At 40.3% G+C, this 6,608-nt stretch overlaps 1 pseudogene; it reads right to left on the bottom strand.

The window, feature by feature from the left end:
* Positions 1 to 4,648: 4,648 nt before the first annotated feature.
* Positions 4,649 to 6,353, bottom strand: LOC130035475 (protein Red-like; annotated as a pseudogene).
* Positions 6,354 to 6,608: the final 255 nt, after the last annotated feature.

Raw genomic sequence — 6,608 nt, forward strand, 5'->3', positions numbered from 1 at the left:
GTTTGTTGAGGATCTTTGCATCTGTGTTCATGAGGGATATCGGCCTGTAATTCTCTTTCTTTGTGGTATCTCTGTCTGCTTTTGGGATCAGGGTGATATTTGCTTCGTAGAAACTGTTCGGAAGTGTTTCTGATATTTCAATTTCATGGAAAAGCTTAAAGAGGATTGGGAGTAAGTCCTCTTTAAAGATTTAGAGGAATTCACTAGTGAATCCATCCGGGCCAGGACTTTTGTGCTTGGAGAGACTTTTTATTACCATTTCAATTTCCTTGATGGTGATAGGTCTGTTCAGTTATTCCAGGTTTTCTTGGTTTAGCCTTGGGAGTCTGTAAAAGTCTAGGAATTTATCCTTTTCCTCAAGGTTTTCATGTTCCATGGCATAAAGCTTCTCAAAGTACTCCCTGAAGATCCTTTGAATTTCTGTATTTTCTGTTGTAATGACCCCCTTTTCATTTCTGATTCGGTTTATTAAGGTTTTCTCTCTCCCTTTCTTTGTGAGTTTTGCTAGAGGCTTATCGATCTTGTTAATTTTCTCGAAGAACCAGCTCTTGGTTTCATTGATCTTTCGTATTTTTTTTGGGTTTCCATCTCGTTAATCTCTGCTCTGAGTTTCATTATTTCCTTCCTCCTGTTTGGGTTATTCTCCTTTTGTTGGTCCTTCTCCAAGCTCTTTAGTCGTGAGGTTAGATTATTTATGTGGGCTCACTCCTCCTTCCTGAAGAATGCTTGTAGAGCTATAAACTTTCCTCTTAACACAGCTTTTGCTGTGTTTTATAAGTTTTGGTAATGCGTGTCCTCATTTTCATTCGTTTCTAGGAATCTTTTCATTTCCTCTTTGAATTCGTTTCTAAGCCACTTGTTGTTCTATAACGCACTGTTTAATTTCCAGGTGTTTGATTTAGTTTTCTGTTTTTGTGTGTGATTTACTTCTAATTTCAGCACATTACGATTTGAGAAGATTGTTGATACAATCTCTATCTTCTTAATTTTATGGAGGTATGTTTTGTGGCACAGCATGTGGTCTATCTTGGAGAATGTTCCATGTATGCTTGAGAAGAATGTGTATTCAGCTTTTTGAGGATGAAGTGTCCTATATATATCTACTAAGTCCCTTTATTCCATTGTTTCTCTCAGATGAAGTATGTCCTTGCTAAACTTGAGTCTGGTTGATCTATCAAGAGGTGATAAAGCGGTGTTGAAGTCTTCCACTAGTATTGTGTTGCTATTGATGTCTTTCTCCCAATCTATGAGTAGTTGTTTTAAGTACTTTGCTGGTCCCTCATTAGGTGCATATACATTTAGTATTGTAAGTTCTTCCTGTTGTACAGATCCCTTGATCAATAAGAAATGGCCTTCACTGTCTCTTGTGATCTTCTTCACTCTGAAATCAATGTGGTCTGATATTAGGATGGCTACCCCAGCTTTTTTGGGAGCTATTTGCCTGGAGGATTGTTTTCCAGACTTTGACTTTGAGCCTGTGCTTGCTTTGACTATTGAGATGTGTTTCTTGCAGGCAGCAGAGTGTTGGGTTCAATTTTCTAATCCATCCTGCCACTCTGTGTCTTTAAATTGGTGCGTTTAGCCCATTGACATTGAGAGAGATTATTGTTTTTTGGGTTTTGTCCCATTTTTCTGTTTAAGTTTGGTGCATTTGAGGGGCCTGTCTTTCCTTAAAGTATCCCATTTAGTTGTTCTTGTAACCATGTTTTTGAGTCTATGAAGTTCCTGAGCTGTTGTTTGTCTATGAAACTGTGTGTTGTTCCTTTTGTTATGAATGAGAGTCTCACTGGGTAAAGTATTTTGGTGAGGCATTTATTCCATTAAGTGTTTTCACTATATCCCACCACTGTTTTCAGGCCATGAGGGTTTCATCAGACAAATCAGCTGTAAATTTTAAGAATGCTCCTTTGTAGGAAATTTCTTTCTTCAATCTTGCTGCTTTCAGAATTTTGTCTCTATCTAAAGTTTTGGTCATTTTGATCAGGATGTGTCTTGTGGTATTTTTATTTGGATTTCTTCTAGCTGGTACTCTTCGGGCCTCCTGAATGTGGTCACAAGTTTTCTTCAGCTCTGGTAACATTGTAGCAATGATGTCTTTCACAGTTTCTTCTTCATCAAGGTTTTCTTCCTGTCACTCTGGGACTCCAATAATTCTTATGTTACCCCTCTTGGCTTCATCACAATCTTCTTTTGCCATCTGTTCCTGAATTGTGTCTCTTTTCCATTTTCTGCTCTTTCCTGGAGAATCTCTGAAGTTCATCTTCGAGGTCACTGATTCTGTTCTCAGTAGCTGATACTCTGCTACTGAGGCCTTCCACTGAGTTTTTCAATTTGCCTATCATGTTTTTCAGGTCTGACATTTCCGTTTGCATTTTCCTCATTTCTGCCTTCAAATCCTCTTGCCTTTTATTGGCATTGCTTTCCATTGTTTCTTTTAGCTCCCTAAGCATCCTCAGTAGCTCCCTTCTAAATTCCTTGTCAGAGAGGTTGTCTAACACTACAGTATTGTTGGTGTCTTCTGGGATAGCCTCTTCAATAAGAAAGTTTGGTGGTCTTTTGCGTTGCTTTACCATTGTGACCAGTTTGGTTTAGACCTTCACGTTCACTGTTACTATTCTGCTCCATATGCAGAATGAATTGAGATAGGCTTAATGAGTTATTGGCTAATGTGTTTCTAGTGGTTGAGCTAACCTAGAGAAGATTCCATCTAAGAGGGTAACTTATGGTTCCTATGGGTTATGTAGTGGGAGAATACTTTGCGGCCGTATTAGTGGCTGTGACTCCGGAAAGGGTCCCTGGTGCTGGGTGCTGGGCAGTACCTGGTTGAATGAGGAGAGAGAGCCCGGAGCCCTTCAGCTTTGTTTCCACGAGATGTGTCTCAGTTCCCATCCTGCGCAGATCAAGGGGGAAACCCGGCTGTTCTAGGGCGTCAGGCTAGCTGCGCATGCCCAGAGAGAATCCCAAGCCTTAGGTGCCAGGCAGTATCTGGTTAAATGAGGAGAGAGTGCCTGGAGCCCTTCAGCTTTGTTTCCGCGAGATGCGTCTCAGTTCCTGTCCCGCGCAGATCAAGGGGGAAAACTGGCTCAATGCTTTTAATTTTTCTCCCAGAATCTTGTACAAATATACATTATTTGAGACTAATATTTATTGTTGAACTATATGAACGAAACTGTTTTTCTATTATATCATAAGAAAATCTTGGACTGATGTTTGCCAACTAAGAATAGCACTTATAGAATATGTTAATAATATGTTATCATGATTTTTATCCCAAATTTTATGGGAGGCTTTATGAGGCCACTCAAAGATATTGGCAATCTATTCCAGAACAGCGTGCTCAAAGATTTTTGAAAGATCAGTGAACTGAGATTGGGAGTTCCTGCATGACACAGAGAAGCAATAGAAAAAGCACAGCAACAGGGACAAGGAATCGAGGTTCTTGGATACTGCTTATTATAATAATACGTTTCTCACTTTAGTATTTGTAGGTAAAGTTTAATGGACTGAATATCAGCAGAACAAAATTTTTCTGGATGCTTTGTGACTTCATAAGCATTATCAGTGATAACATCAAGGTGCATGGAAAGCTAAAACATGTATTGGCTGTTTTTCAAGTGTCATTTTTATCACATGTGTCATTTGGGACCTCAGAGATTGTACATCAAGACAGGACCAGACAGATAAGTGATTTTGTGTAGCACAATTCTTTAGACAGAGGGTCAGTGAACAGAAACTGTTTACTCTTAATGCTATTTTCTAGGGATGACACCTGCACAAAAAGAAAGAGCAGAGGGTTAGCTCAGACTTATGAGGAGGGTAAAGTTAGCATCTATAATTCTGGGAAATATATTATTTATTCATTTGTTCCCTCATTCATTCATTCATTCATCTTAAATTGGTTCACCCACTGCAAATGTTTGTTTTAGAGGTACAATGCTACTCCATCAAAATACCAAGGTCTTTGCACCAAAGTTTGCTATACCCCTTGAACCTTTCCAATCCAGTCTCCCTCCCACCCTTGGTAACCTGAGTTTTCTCATCAGACTTTTGTTTTCACTGGACTTTTCCCTTAATTTATTTCTTTATGTTTCATGTAGATATGAGATAATCTGATATTTGTCTTTCTCCTTATGATTTATTTTATTTAGCATGAACCAATCTAATTCTATCCATGTTGTAACAATAGACAAGATTGCATTCTAATGTGTGTGTGTCTGTGTGTCTGTGTGTGTGTAGCATGTGGGTTGTTTTCGTTTCTTTGATATTATAAATAACTATTGAAATAAACATAAATATGTCAAATATATTCTTAATTAATGATTTTAGTTTCTTTGAACTAATATTTGGAAGAGCTGATCAATTATATTGTATTTTTAACTTTTTAAAAATATTATTTATTTATAGTGAGGGCTACTTCTGGAGGTGTTCAGAGTTCATTAGGGCCACAACCAGCAGTGCTGGGGGAAAAGACAGGCAATGCTAAGCCAGGGACTGATCCCTGTGTCTCACACCATGTGCCCGCCACTTGGGCCCCAGGATAACCAATTTTAATGGAGCCAAATGATTATACAGTAAAAGTTTATAAACATTCACAAACAAACAAACAAACAAACAAAACTTGTGACTTTTCTGGGAACTGAAGAAAGAGCAATGGGACACATATCCTTGGAGAGACTCTTTCTGTACATTAATGGAGATCAGTATTTTGGTCTTTTGACCTCAACCCCATCACCTTCCTTCTTTATCCTCTTCTCAGTGATTGCACTAATTTTCTTCCACTGACGATCAAGTTCTGCCTTGTTGTTGGTTTCCTTAAGGCTCCTGGTTTTCAGCCCTTCAGACGTCTTGATGCCATACTGGAATGCAGCTTTGGGCAAAGCCTCTTTGTTGTTCATACATTCACTGTATTCCTCTTGGGTATCAAATTCCCATGGGCCTAAGGGCCCCTTCTTGTTACCCTGGTCCATTTTGCTGTAATCCACCTCCTCATTACTGTCCACAGCCATGTCATCCATCGTGGCTGGGTAGCACTTGGCATAACTGTTGGACATCCCGAAGAGATGGCCAAGCTGCTTCTTGTCCTCTGGCTTCTTCAGCGATTCTGTGCCTTCCCAGCCAGTGGAACCAGAAATTTTTTCATTGATGGACTTGATCAAACCCTTGGCAGATGCAGGTCCTTTGTCAACATCAATGGGTTCATCATCTACTTTTGGCTACTCAAAGTGGCTGTGTCTCTTTTTCTCCTCCTCTCTCTCATGGTCCTGTTCTCGCTCCCATTCCTGTTCCCTCTCCCGCTCTCTGTCCTGGTCTCTGCCCCTTTCACAATCACGCTCCCGTTCTCGGCATCTTTTCAGCAACTTGTCCTGTGGTGTCTTGATTATGGAAGGTACATAATCCCCAATGTCTTCAAATATATTCATGTCGCCTCGGGAGGCTTCTTCTCTTCCAGCTTCCCTTTATCTTTCTTTTTGAGCTTCTTGTTACGGATACCCTGCCTCAAGTAGCAAAGAATCTGTGTGAACTTGCTGACGACAGTGTCATTTGTTGTCAGTGTGGTCTGCACCTCCATGGTGGGGCAATCAGCCTTGCTTCAGATAAGAGTGGTGGGGATGTCCGAGTCAGCATACTCATCATTCAGGTCCACCCCATAGGTCATGGCGCCCGGCAGGAACAGCACATTCCATTCATATGCTTTGCTCTTGAAGAGCATACGGTAAACATTGCGGCCTAGATGTGTTTTAAATTCAATTTTGTTTTCAGGGTCCTCATCTTTCTTTGTTTCCTTCTGGGGCTTTTCCATCAGTTCTTCCTCCTCTTTCTCCTTGATGGCAATCTCAGCTCGTACCTTCTGAAGCAGAGCAAAATCCAATCCTCTCACCAAATGAGTATGTTCCACGTCACCACCCAAGAACTTGGACTCCTGGATCAACTGTCTTGTTTTCTCTGCAGCTGATTTGTCTGCTTCAGCAATGGGGCCCAGGGTCCTATAGTTTGTCGTGGTGCTGATCAGCTCAGTTTCCACATAATCTTTATTCATACCATCTCTTTGTTCCTTGACCCAGTCCCAGTAATTCTCTACTAGCTCTTGCTCTCTCTCAATTTCTTGCTGGCAAAGCTTTGCATAATAACTTTTCTTTTTTCACCTCCGTGCAGCTGGATCCTCATCCTCTTTATACTCCCTTGGCATCTCATGACGTGATTTAGAGGGCGGTGCAGAGGTAGGTGCAGCCCTTGGGGTCATGAGAAGTTTTCTGAAATCTTCATTGGTGAGCTTAGATTAGTGGAAGGAGTGAGGATCATCCGCCATCTAGGGCCAAAGGATTGGAAAACAGCTCGCTATCTCACTCAGGCATTTTGTCAGCATCCTTTTATCGCCAGCAGGAACTCAGGAACCCTGTATTTTTAATTTTTAAGATAAAATTGTATTCTATTTTCCTCAGGGGTTGTGCCAATTTTCATTTTATGCACAGTACTGTTTCTCCATACTTCTTCTAATGCTACTTAAATGTCAATAATATATGATGTCTGGAAAATTATTCATGCTAAACAAATCAACATAAAATCTAAAATGGGAATATATTTGATAACCATAGCACTTGTAGTTAAAA

Source organism: Sorex fumeus, unplaced genomic scaffold, assembly GCF_029834395.1.
Source record: "Sorex fumeus unplaced genomic scaffold, SorFum_2.1 ptg000006l, whole genome shotgun sequence".
Classification (NCBI taxonomy): Eukaryota; Metazoa; Chordata; class Mammalia; order Eulipotyphla; family Soricidae; genus Sorex; species Sorex fumeus.